This window comes from Mustela lutreola, chromosome 5, assembly GCF_030435805.1.
Source record: "Mustela lutreola isolate mMusLut2 chromosome 5, mMusLut2.pri, whole genome shotgun sequence".
NCBI lineage: Eukaryota > Metazoa > Chordata > Mammalia > Carnivora > Mustelidae > Mustela > Mustela lutreola.
The window spans coordinates 128,336,719-128,350,397 of record NC_081294.1 but is presented as its reverse complement, the minus strand read 5'-3'; the positions used below and the strand labels follow the sequence as shown (position 1 = coordinate 128,350,397).

Below are 13,679 nucleotides of genomic sequence, written 5' to 3'. Positions count from 1 at the left end.
TCTGCTCAGCAGGGAGCCTGCCTCCCCCTCTCTCTCTGCCTACTTGTGATCTTTGTCTGTCAAATAAATAAATAAAACTTAAAAATAAATAAATAAATAGCTTACTGGTATTTGGTATGTTCATTGGTACCATATTTATGAATGAACTTAATTATATTTATTTTAATGTGTCTTCTTATTCACGAGTATATTTTTTCCTTTTTTTCAAGACTTGTTTTGTGTTGGTAATGATTGTTTAAAAGTTTGATTCCCTTAAATCCTGCACATTTCACAGGTGCACATTCCTAGAAGCACTATGTTGATATTTTAAATTGGATAATTTCTTCTAGAATGTTGTATATGAAAATTACTAACTTATAGTTTTTGCATATCTATGCCCTATAATAGCCCCTTATATTTGTATTAGGTTTTTTTGTTGTTGTTGTCTTCAGTTTTTTAAGTATACAATTGTATCACCTTCAAATTTGATATATTTATAAACTAGTTTATTTTTTCTAAGTTTTTTTTTTATTGTATTAGCTAGTACCTAAATAATTTATTTAATAAATAGCAATAAGTGGGCACTTGTCATTCCTTTTTTATAGTAATAGACCTGCTTTCAAATGATTCCCCATCAGGCATGAGGGTGGCCTTGGGGTTGGGACTGATATATTTTATTTTTTTTTTTTTATTTTTTATTTTTTTTTTAAGATTTTATTTATTTACTTGAGAGAGAGACAGTGAGAGAGAGCATGAACGAGGAGAAGGTCAGAGAGAGAAGCAGACTCCCCAGTGGAGCTGGGAGCCTGATGCGGGACTCGATCCCAGGACTCCAGGATCATGACCTGAGCCGAAGGCAGTCGTCCAACCAACTGAGCCACCCAGGCGTCCCAGGACTGATATATTTTATAAAGTGAAAGAAGTACCTGTAGAAACATATTTTGCTCAGTGTTTTAATCCAAAATGTTAAGATTTCAGTTACTATAGAAATGTTCTGTGATTTTTCTCATAAATATTAGTATTTTAAATTATACTAATATTGAACCATTCCATTTTTTTTTAACATTTTATTTATTTATTTGATAGAGAGAGATCACAAGTAGGCAGAGAGGTAGGCAGAGAGAGAGGGAAGAAGCAGGCTCCCTGCCGAGCAGAGAGCCCGATGCGGGGCTCGATCCCAGGACCCTGAGATCATGACCTGAGCCCAAGGCAGAGGCTTTAACCCCCTGAGCCACCCAGGCGCCCCGAAACATTCCATTTTTGGAAAAGTAACCCCTATTAGTGAAAACGACATTTTTAACAAGCTGTCAGTTTCTGTATATTATTACATTAAGAATTTTCACATAACTAACCATAAATAAAATTGCTCTATAATTTTCTTTTTGATACAGTTATCATCAGTATTTGTAGCTAAGTTATACTCATTTTTATAGGATTTAGAAATATTTCTATTCTGTGATAGTTTAACTGTTTTGAGTAAGCTTTCAGTTGATATAGAATCTCAATTTGCTACAATATTGTCTTTTTTGTTTTCTAATTAATAGATGTTTACTGTAACTTAATTGGCAATCAGGATGCTTGAGCTTTTCAAAATTCAAACCTATTTTAAAAGTATGGAATTTATCCATGAAAATATTCATGAGAACTCATTCTCTTTTACATATATTGTAAGTTAACTAATGAAGAAGGGGATGGAGAAAAATATGTATCTACTTACTATTCATCATGATAGACAACAAAGGAAGGGGGAGTATAATAATTGAACAACAACATAAAAGAAAATAGCTCTGGACTGCATCCCTGAAAACACTGAGTAGATATTTTTATACTTACTCATTGTGCTGAAATCATTGTGTTGAAAGTCAACTTATCATTTTTTTAAATCTGGGTTTTTTCCCTTCAAGTTTTAACCAATCAGAGCACATATGTCCCCTGCAGTTTGGGAACACAGTGAATTTAGATTAGCTTTCCCTCTATGGATTAGCTTTCCCTCTATGGTTTGGTTAAAGAATGAGTATGTTTCCTGTGACACATTTCAGAAAGAGCTAGTAAGGAATCTTCTTAAGAGCAGAACAAGATGAGAGAAACATCAAACTACACTCCATTTCTCTATCTGCAGTCTTTCTGTATAGGAGGGAAATGAGTAGCCTCAATTTCAAATATGTTCAGAGCTTTCAGTAATAACACACTATGTAGAAATTTTAATTTCTGGGTTGATTCTCTGTTTTACGCAAGAATGATAAAAATTTGGAAGCTGCACAAATTTTAATCCAAAGAGAGGTATTAGTTTCAATTACCAAACTTAGAGGGAAAGTGAGTTTTATAATACTAAAAGAGACAGTGTTTGATTCCCGCTTACAATGTTTGACATCTTGCAAATTTCATCATCAGAAGCTGGGCATTCAGAAACAAAATAAGCAAATAAACAAACAAACAAAAATACCATGTTTCATATGTATGATATATTTTTTTACATCACTGTCAGGAATTTATTTTCCCATTAAGTAAGACCATTGCACTCTGTATTGCCTATTGACAAACACAAACCATTTAATATAAATATACGTAAGTTTGACTTTTGGGTTTTACAGGTAGTCCTTCTATAAGCAATTGACTAATATTTCCCTAGACAACAATCTCAAATTGCCCAAGTAGTGGAAAATGCTACTGAATAGTGTGTTCTTGCCCTGGAAATAGATTAATTTCCTGAACATCATGTGGCAAATATTAATTTTGGGGCCACAAGAGATTATTGGTATTCTATATAGATTTAACTTCTTCAGATACAGTCTTTATCAAGAAAGGGATGAAAATAACTATATACTCTGCAAGATATAATGCTTGCAAATCAGAATATACCTTAGCTATTTCTATACAAAGCATGCTTTGGTAATGATGAATGAAAATCCCTGTTCTGTGTTATTTACAGAGTTGCTTCTGGCCACACAACTCTCCAAGAATGAGAAAATACATCTAACGCGTTGAGTTTTTTGGCAAGGAAGACAGTGACCATTTTGCAGGGGTGGGGAATAAGACAACTGGGCTAGTATAGCCATAATGATTAGATTTCAGCAGGCAACTGATACCAATGAAAATACTATTGTTACAAAGCACAGCAAATACCTATATTGAAAATTTTGTTGATGGGGAGTTACATGGAGTGGTTTCCCAACTTACTTTATTTTTTATTTTTTTTTAATTTTTTATTTTTTATAAACATATATTTTTATCCCCAGGGGTACAGGTCTGTGAATCACCAGGTTTACACACTTCACAGCACTCACCAAAGCTCATACCCTCCCCAATGTCCATAATCCCACCACCTTCTCCCAAACCCCCTCCCCCCAGCAACCCTCAGTTTGTTTTGTGAGATTAAGAGTCACTTATGGTTTGTCTCCCTCCCAATCCCATCTTGTTTCATATATTCTTCTCGTACCCACTTAAGCCCCCATGTTGCATCACAACTTCCTCATATCAGGGAGATCATATGATAGTTGTCTTTCTCTGCTTGACTTATTTCGCTAAGCATGATACGCTCTAGTTCCATCCATGTTGTCGCAAATGGCAAGATTTCATTTCTTTTGATGGCTGCATAGTATTCCATTGTGTATATATACCACATCTTCTTGATCCATTCATTTGTTGATGGACATCTAGGTTCTTTCCATAGTTTGGCTATTGTGGATATTGCTGCTATAAACATTCGGGTGCATGTGCCCCTTTGGATCACTACGTTGTATCTTTAGGGTAAATACCCAATAGTGCAATTGCTGGGTCATAGGGCAGTTCTATTTTCAACATTTTGAGGAACCTCCATGCTGTTTTCCAGAGAGGTTGCACCAGCTTGCATTCCCACCAACAGTGTAGGAGGGTTCCCCTTTCTCCGCATCCTCACCAGCATCTGTCATTTCCTGACTTGTTTATTTTAGCCATTCTGACTGGTGTGAGGTGATATCGCATTGTGGTTTTGATTTGTATTTCCCTGATGCCGAGTGATATGGAGCACTTTTTCATGTGTCTGTTGACCATCTGGATGTCTTCTTCGCAGAAATGTCTGTTCATGTCCTCTGCCCATTTCTTGATTGGATTATTTGTTCTTTGGGTGTTGAGTTTGCTAAGTTCGTAATAGATTCTGGACACTAGTCCTTTATCTGATATGTCATTTGCAAATATCTTCTCCCATTCTGTCAGTTGTCTTTTGATTTTGTAAACTGTTTCCTTTGCTGTGCAAAAGCTTTTGATCTTGATGAAATCCCAATAGTTCATTTTTGCCCTTGCTTCCCTTGCATTTGGCTTTGTTCCTAGGAAGATGTTGTTCATCCTTGATGAACACAGATGCGAAAATATTCAACAAAATACTAGCCAATAGGATTCAACAGTACATTAAAAAGATTATTCACCACGACCAAGTGGGATTTATTCCAGGGCTGCAAGGTTGGTTCAACATCCGCAAATCAGTCAATGTGATACAACACATCAATAAAAGAAAGAACAAGAACCATATGATACTCTCAATAGATGCTGAAAAAGCATTTGACAAAGTACAGCATCCCTTCCTGATCAAAACTCTTCAAAGTGTAGGGATAGAGGGCACGTACCTCAATATCCTCTAAGCCATTTATGAAAAACCCACCGCAAATATCATTCTCAATGGAGAAAAACTGAAAGCTTTTCCGCTAAGGTCAGGAACACGGCAGGGATGTCCATTATCACCACTGCTATTCAACATAGTACTAGAGGTTCTAGCCTCAGCAATCAGACAACAAAAGGAAATTAAAGGCATCCAAATTGGCAAAGAAGAAGTCAAATTATCACTCTTCGCAGATGATATGATACTATATGTGGAAAACCCAAAAGACTCCACTCCAAAACTGCTAGAACTTATACAGGAATTCAGTAAAGTGTCAGGATATAAAATCAATGCACAGAAAACGGTTGCATTTCTCTACACCAACAGCAAGACAGAAGAAAGGGAAATTAAGGAGTCAATCCCATTTACAATTGCACCCAAAACCATAAGATACCTAGGAATAAACCTAACCAAAGAGGCACAGAATCTATACTCAGAAAACTATAAAGTACTCATGAAAGAAATTGAGGAAGACACAAAGAAATGGAAAAATGTTCCATGCTCCTGGATTGGAAGAATAACTATTGTGAAAATGTCTATGCTACCTAAAGCAATCTACACATTTAATGCAATTCCTATCAAAGTACCATCCATCTTTTTCAAAGAAATGGAACAAATAATTCTAAAATTTATATGGAACCAGAAAAGACTTCGAATAGCTAAAGGGATATTGAAAAAGAAAGCCAAAGTTGGTGGCATCACAATTCCGGACTTCAAGCTCTATTACAAAGCTGCCATCATCAAGACAGCATGGTACTGGCACAAAAACAGACACATAGATCAATGGAACAGAATAGAGAGCCCAGAAATAGACCCTCAATTCTATGGTCAACTAATCTTCGACAAAGCAGGAAAGAATGTCCAATGGAAAAAAGACAGCCTCTTCAATAAATGGTGCTGGGAAAATTGGACAGCCACATGCAGAAAAATGAAATTGGACCATTTCCTTACACCACACACAAAAATAGACTCAAAATGGATGAAGGACCTCAATGTGCGAAAGGAATCCATCAAAATCCTTGAGGAGAACACAGGCAGTAACCTCTTCAACCTTACTTTATTTTTTAAAAATCAATAGTTTTGTTGAATCTAACACCAGGTAGAGCAGGATATACAATTCTATCTATAATAATAGATGAGATTTTTTAATATTTCAAAACAATGAAGCAAGGAATACTCTTCTCCATGTCACAGGGTAACTCATCCCACATATTTGTAAAGCACTCTCAATATTATTAATCATTATCAAAGGACAAACTTTAAGATTTTTCATTAAACCAAAATAAGGGGGAGAAAACGGAATTTAATATAGCACCATTTGTACGAAAATGACAAAATGGGATTGATAGAGACCTACCCCTATATACGTATAGGATAGCCTCTCTCTGCAAGGAATCCCAAAGAGCTGTACCCTGGTCAGAGCAACTCAGAGACTGGGAAAGTAATTAGGAAGAAAGGGAGGGACAGGGAGCAAGAAAGTGAGTGGAACACATTCTGGAGGAAACTTCCACTCTAGGAAGAATTGAGATGGTGGTTCTAAGAGAGTATTTAGTCAAGCATTCCAGTTTTTATTTAAAAAATGGCCACATCGCCAAACTGTGGAAAGAGCCAAGATCCCCTTCAACAGACAAATGGATAAAGAAGATATGGTCCATATATACAATGGAATATTATGCAGCTATCAGAATGGATGAATACCCAACTTTTGTATCAACATGCATGGGACTGGAGGAGATTATACTGAGTGAATGAAATAAGTCAAGCAAGCACAGAGAGTCAATTATTACAGGGTTTCACTTACTTGTGGAGCATAAGGAATAACATGGAGGAAATTAGGAGTAGTAAAGGAAAAGTACATTGGGGTGAATCAGAAGGGGAGAGGAATCGTGAGAGGCTGTGGACTCAGAGAAACAAACTGAGGGTTTTGGGGGGTGGGTGGAGGGATAAGTGAGCCTGGTGGTGGGTATGAAGGAGGGCACATATTGCATGGAGTACTGGGTGTGGTGCATAAACAATGAATCTTGGAACACTGAAAAAATAAAATTTAAAATAAATAAATAATATACATACATTACATACAGCCTTAAATAGACATGCATTCAGACTGATTTCCTTCTCTTTTCAGCAGGATTGAAGTATAAATGTGAACTCTCTGCTATCTTTTATATTAAGAAGAAAAAGGGAAATTGCCCAGTTTTTCTTCAACAGCAGTCTTTATCTATGTTCACTGCAATCTTCTCTTTTCTCAATTTGACAGAACATACATCTTGTACCTGGTGTGGTGCTTATTCACCAACAGAAGTTCAGAAGAAAACTGGTTTATGGTTGGCACCGACACTGAACCCACCCTGAGGGCTCATCATGACCATTAAAGTTAATGTTCTCTGATTATTCTTTTGTCTCCTGAGAGTTGACCAGATTGATATTTAAAGAAAATTAAGTTTCCCAAGGGTGATGCATTAACCATCAGGATAATGATGATGAATGCAATTTTCTAACGTTATTGAATTTGTCACTAGAGTGAGGAGGTGGTCCTCACCCATGGTATGTGTGTGTAGTGAGAGAGCTAGTGGGGAATGAGTGGTGTGTGTGTGTGTTGGGGTGGGGAGTCTTGGTTCCTTGCTGTTCTTGACTTCCTCCTCCTCTTCCCCTCCCCTTTCCCTGACATGGCTGCAGTGGCTGCTCCCTGGGCCATGTGAAATGAGTGACAACATGGACATGGAGGTGGAGAGCTATGAAGAGCAACCAAGGTTTCAATCTGCAGCTGACAAACAGGCTCATCATAGCTCACTGGAACAAAAACGTGGGAACTACATCAAAGACAGCTTTCACAGTTTGTGGGACTCTGTTCCATCTCTCCAAAGGACAGCAGGCACCATGGGCCCAAACCCTAGACAAACCCACAGAGTATATCCAGTGTATGCAAAGGGAAAACTACACACACCAGCAAGATATTGATGACCTCAAGCGGCAGAATGATCTTCTGGAGCAGCAAGTCCGTGCACTGGAAAGGCAAGATCAAGTGTCCAACTGCGGACCAACTACCCCTTCTCAGACAATAGCCTCTATACCAGCGCCAGGGGCAGTACTATTTCTGCCTTTAATGGAGGCTCAGACTGCAGTTTGGAGTCAGAGCCTGAAGAGCCCCAAAACAGTAAAACCTCCAGATGGGGGATGAGAGCAATACAAACTGTCCGACTCCTGCGTTGTCTCATCCTACTTTCAGTTCATGCTCAGAACCCTCTGGAACATATAAGAGACTCTCCCCCCCCCTTTCTCTTTTTATTTTTATTTTTACATCGAAGCTCCTGGCTAATGGCTCTCATTTTCCTTCCCCATTTCCACCTTTCTTCTTTTTTTTTTTTTTTAAACGTTTGCCTTCAGGGATTCCCTGATACTGCCAGGAAATTTTTAAACTCAAACACCCCAAACTGGCAGCTGCTTCTGTGGAGTAGGGACAACTGGTTAGACCTCTGAGCACAGTGTCGTGACCACCTACCAACTCCTCCAGCCCTGCTGGGCAGAGGCACGGAGGACTCCTGCCCCTTCTGCCTTCGCTCCCAGGCCACCTTCACTTCCATTTGATAGACTGTAAATCTGTGGTCTGCTCTGCTTTAAGGAGATAACTAGTTTGAAGTAATCAGGATTACTCCTCCTTCCTTTAATTATTTTTCCCCATAAAAAGCTATTTATCAATCCTATTGAAGGACCAGATCCTTGAAGAAGTTTGTGGTGTAAAAAAGTGGGGACAGATGTGCAGCACAGAGACTTTGGCCTGTTTCACTTGTGGTTCTCTAAGCCAGGCTTAGGGTGGGCTGCATGACACATGTGGTAATGTGCGGGGGACAGCAGGCAGCAGTAAAGTGGTAGCTGCCAGGGGTGGGGTTGTGGGGCATTAGTAGGTAGGATAAGAAGGAAGGATCTTGTCAGGTAGAGGTTCTGTATTGACGCCAGTAATGATGCTTTGATATTTATTTCCTGCCATTGAATCTGAGTGAACTGTCCCTTTTCCTGATGACGTCGGTATTGCAAAACCACAGATTCATAAAGCAGTGATCAAATCTTAAGAAAAAAACAAACAAACAAACATTGTCACTAGGCATTGAATCCTCTGATAAGATCCAACATTAGAAAGCCCATCCTTTTCAAAAGTTGTTTCCTTGCCACACAAACCTGATTGCATGACTGAACTGACCTCAACTTTGAAGTGGCATTTGCTTTTATTCAGAGGTGGACAGATAGCCTGGATTCTTAGTATATCATTCTTCAGTATTCTCTTCATTTTTCCATGGATAGAACATGAATCTTTTCAATGGCCAGTTTTCCATTGATCTCCACCTAATTCTTTGATCTATATCATACATAGATTTTTCTAAATCTTGGGAATGGCTAAACATAATGCTTGTTGGATTGGATAGACAGTGTTCAGGGTGAGATGCTTAGGTTTAGCATACATGGCCTGGCCTGTTTTTGTGGGTCTGAGTTCTAATGACAGTACAGCTTTCAGATATTCCACACTGGTATCCACTAGGTTTACATGGAACTTCTGATCTTCCTCCTATTCACTGCTGGTGGTAAGTTGGAGAAAGCGTTTCCCCAGTTGTACCCACTTGGTGTATCTTGGGGGAAGATGGTAGTCTCTGCTTTTCATGGATGAGGAAACTTCCCTGACTGGATGCTTACTATGGTAGGACCACTCCTGTCTCTTGGAAATGAAAACTGGCCCCCAGGCTACTTGCGTTGTGTTGTGATGTGATCTTCATACTGGTTCGCCCACCCCATACAACCCCTTCCCCATCAGCCTCCCGGTGTCTCTAGACCAGGTAAAGAAGTCTCAGGTCCAGGGCCAGTAAGGAAAAGAGAGTCATTGTTGTGGAACTACAGACCAACAGGCCTTGCTGGTTCTACCAGGTCTAATCGGGTGCGTTAGACACAGCTCCCACTCAGTCCAGGAGAGGAACAGGCCTACTAGGAATGCCCTCCTTTCCTGGTTTAAGTGTTGGGAAATGCGTGGTCTTGGTTAACTTTTGTTGTTGTTGTTATTTTTTGATAAGAGGATGTAAAACACCTTGATACTCTGTTCCTCTCATCCTGGGGTCTTAAACCAGTGTGTTGTCTTCCTAACAACTTTAAGAAAGCTCCTTTTGTTGTCCCTTTGACTATTTCCAGGGTTTTAACTTGGATTTAGCAGTGAGGATGAGGGAGAAATGGATATCTGTCACATTGTGCTGCAAATGAGGTTTCAATAAATGTTAAGCCACACCATAAGTTTCATGGTTTCTTTCTACAGATGCTCCTGAGATTCCTCCCTTGAAATGTAATTGCATGGAGCATTAAAAATAAACTTTCAAAGATATTGGATATTATAGTATTATTGACATCCCTTGTCTATAAAAAGACCATATTCTAGGAAAGTCTAGAAAATTCAAGGTTATAACCTGGTGAAGGTAAACAGAGATAAATGTGGAGCAACCTCCCTGATTACTATCAACAGAATGGCTATTGGGTTTCTTAACTTCCATAAATTAAAATATACCTGTTTATCCTGAACCCCTGAGACAGTTTCCTGATCAGGTGAATAGTATTGGCTTGAATATTCACATCACTGCACTAAAGACAGAAATACCCTCTTTACATTGTTAATCATAGTTAGGTGATCTTTTAACTTTTATATTTTAATCTTTTAAGAGTCATAAATTATTTCTGACTATTTAACTCAAGTCCTCAATCCCTTAACGAAAGAATAGTTCTATCTAGACATTTTTTTCAATCAAGTAGAATAGTCAATCAAGTAGGTAGTCAATTAATTACCAAAAGTGTTAATTTTATCATGAGCCCTAGCCACAGATATGAAAGGAAATTATCCCGTGTAAAAATAGTTGAAAATTATGCTTTGTTTCCAAATGTTTTTCTTTGAAGAAACAGAAAACATTTTGCTGTTTTGCAAATGAGCCAGGGTTCTTTTTATTTTTTTCATAGTCAGCTTTTCATCTTGTCATTTTTACCTACTTCAAGCAGAAGGTGCTGGTATTGTTTTACATAACACACCAGAAAGTTCAAGATACATGTGATAGAGACATGCAGAGGAGGCTGACATAGATAGTTTCCAAAAGAAAAAACTATAAAGAGAATGACTCCGCGTGGAGTTACAAAATAAGAAAAGATGTTAGGTGTGATAATAAAAAATACTGCAAACATGTCAAGAAAATTTTAGTACTTTTTTTTACACCTGAAACAAGACAATTATAAAACTGAATTGAGTCAACACTGTTATTAATAAATAATTTTAAAATTATTTAAAATAATTTTAAAATATTTAAGCCCTGTAAAATGGCTTAAATAAAATTTGGCAAATTTCACCTTATTCTCTTCATAATTAAATAACTCAATGCTGACCTAATCTTTTTCTTTCTTTTTTTTTTTTTTAAGATTTTATTTATTTATTTTACAGAGAGATATCACAAGTAGTAAGAGGCAGACAGAGAGAGAGAGGAGGAAGCAGGCTCCCTGCTGAGCAGAGAGCCAGATGCAGGACTTGATCCCAGGACCCTGAGATCATGACCTGAGCCAAAGGCAGAGGCTTAATCCACTGAGCCACTCAGGCACCCCTAATCTTTTTCTTTTGACTTCGGTATTTCTAGGTAGTTTTAACCTGGCATGTTCCATCATCATGACTAATTTTGTTCAAATGTTAACCTCAGAAGACTCCAGAAAAGGGGGAGTGAATTCACATTTAATGATCATCTACTATGTACCAGAGATTGAATTCACCACTTTATAACTCCTCCTCCTTTATAATTTTTGTTCACATTTTGTAGTGACAGCTGTAATGAGTCTCAAGAGGTTAAATAATTACTCTTTGACCTCATAACTCAAAGCAGACAATTTCAAATGAAAATCTAGTTCTATTTCCAAGACCATGCTTTTTCTATTAAACTATACTACTTTCCATTATATCTGATCCTCAAATAACATCATTTACTTTCTTGGTCTGGAAATTATTTTCTGGCCCTATTAACTGTTAAATAATAATTAAGTATTTGTAGAATTCCCCTGTTTATAAGCATTATATATTCATGATAGAGTCTAAGATCAGTACATAGTTTATTTCCACTTAGTTATTCACTTAACAAATATTTATTAAATACCTTTTAAATCACAGACATCTTGTTGGGGACATAATAGGAAATCATATTAGCTGCATTCTACCATATTTCATTATGTATGATCATAGGTAAATTTATCAACAAATAATGATATTACTGAAGAAAAACTCTAATTCAGAGGCATAAGAAATATTATTTGAGCATGATGAAAAGAAAAAAGTATTAATTCTCAGTATATAGATAAGATGTCATGGAGAAGGTGACATTTGTTTTGAACTTTGAAAGATGAATATGCATAGAATATAGGGAAAGTGTGATCCACGCAGATAGGGAAACACAAGCAGAGTTACCAGAAACTAAATTACATGATGTATTCCAGATACAGCAAATGACACGTTGTTCCTAGGACTGGAAAAGCATGAGAGAATGTGAAAGGGAAGAGACTAGAGAGATAAATTGTGGACAGATTATGAAGAGTGTCCTGTATCTGATGAATTATGATGACTTAGTTAAAGATTTTGAAGGATTTTAGGCAGAAGAATTTATAATCATAGCCATAGCTCCCTATTCTTATACATAGTAGCTCACATCCTAAATGTCATGATACTTGGATCATCACATTGCAATGTTTTTGTATTACAATGAGTTAGCAAATGTTTTCCTTTACAAAATACATTAGTGAGGTAGTAAGCTTATCCCTTTAAGTCTATCTCTCTAATACCCTTAGATATGCTTTCTTTTTCTTTTTTTGAAGACTTTATTTGAGAAAGAGAGACAGAGATAGCAAGAGAGAGCACAAGTGGGGAGGAGAGGGAGAAGCAGCTCCCTCTGAGCAGGGGAGCACAAGGTGTGGCTTGATCCCAGGACCCTGTGATCATAACCTGAGCTGAAAGCAGACACTTAACCAACTGAGCCACACAAGAACCCCTCAGATATATTTTCTTACATAAGAGAATAAGAAATTAGAGTTAACTAGGAGTTGCACATGACTAGCAGTGTATTTGATCAAATCAACATTATTCTTGGAATCCTGAACAACGTGTCTCATATGAACGTGACCAAAACATTACCGAGGAGAAAAATAAATAAATAAAAGAACAAACCCAGTAGAACACTGAAGACCGGAAACAGTAAATCAGAGGGGACCAATGATTTTCATTAATAAATATAGGTTCCTATTCTCTATGTTATTTGTGCTCTAATTGTGAAGTCCTTCTCCCTCTCCAAGGCAACATGTGGACCCAGTTCTTCAGAGCTAGAGCAGGAAACAAAGTTGCCGAGTCTTTGGCTATTGCCACAGTCATAGCAATTACCATTTGACACTAGTGTCATGGAGCTACTTGGCAGTCCTTCAAGCTCATAGATTGTCCAGTCTCCATTTGTAGATCTACCTTGAATATCCTACATTATCTCTGTCCAGAATATGTATAAATTGTCTTTCCCACTACTTTATTATAAGACAATCCTCTCTGCTATCAGAGGATAGCCACTATGGATCTGAAACATTGCTCAGTTCCCCCATTTAACCACATCAAATGAACTGGGTGCTGCCAACTACCCTGCCTCCATTTTGGAATAAAGATAGAATCTTGGACTCCTATCAATGAACTAACTCATGATATGAGATGTGTCACTTGGACCTGACTGAGGTGATGCTAGGCAAAATAAATTCAAAACCTTTTACTGAGCCCAAAGTGAAACACTTCCTTATCACCCTTCCTCCCAAACCCTACAACTCTTTAAAATTACTTTTTATATGACTGGGAGGTCCTTTTCGCCTCTGAGCTTTCAAGTCCATACTATGCATAATACAACTTTTCTAACTGTCATGGCCAGGATCCATTTTACAGTAGAGAGAATGAACCACAGTAGTTACTTGAAGGAGCATTTTTCCCTATTTTTAAATCAATGCACATTTTATTAGCATTTTTACAAGTAAATAGGTAGTAATGAGCACATAAAAC

The 13,679-nt window shown here is 37.6% G+C and overlaps 1 pseudogene; it reads left to right on the top strand.

The window, feature by feature from the left end:
- Nucleotides 1-7,309: 7,309 nt before the first annotated feature.
- On the top strand, nt 7,310-13,035 carry LOC131831185 (protein max-like; annotated as a pseudogene).
- Nucleotides 13,036-13,679: the final 644 nt, after the last annotated feature.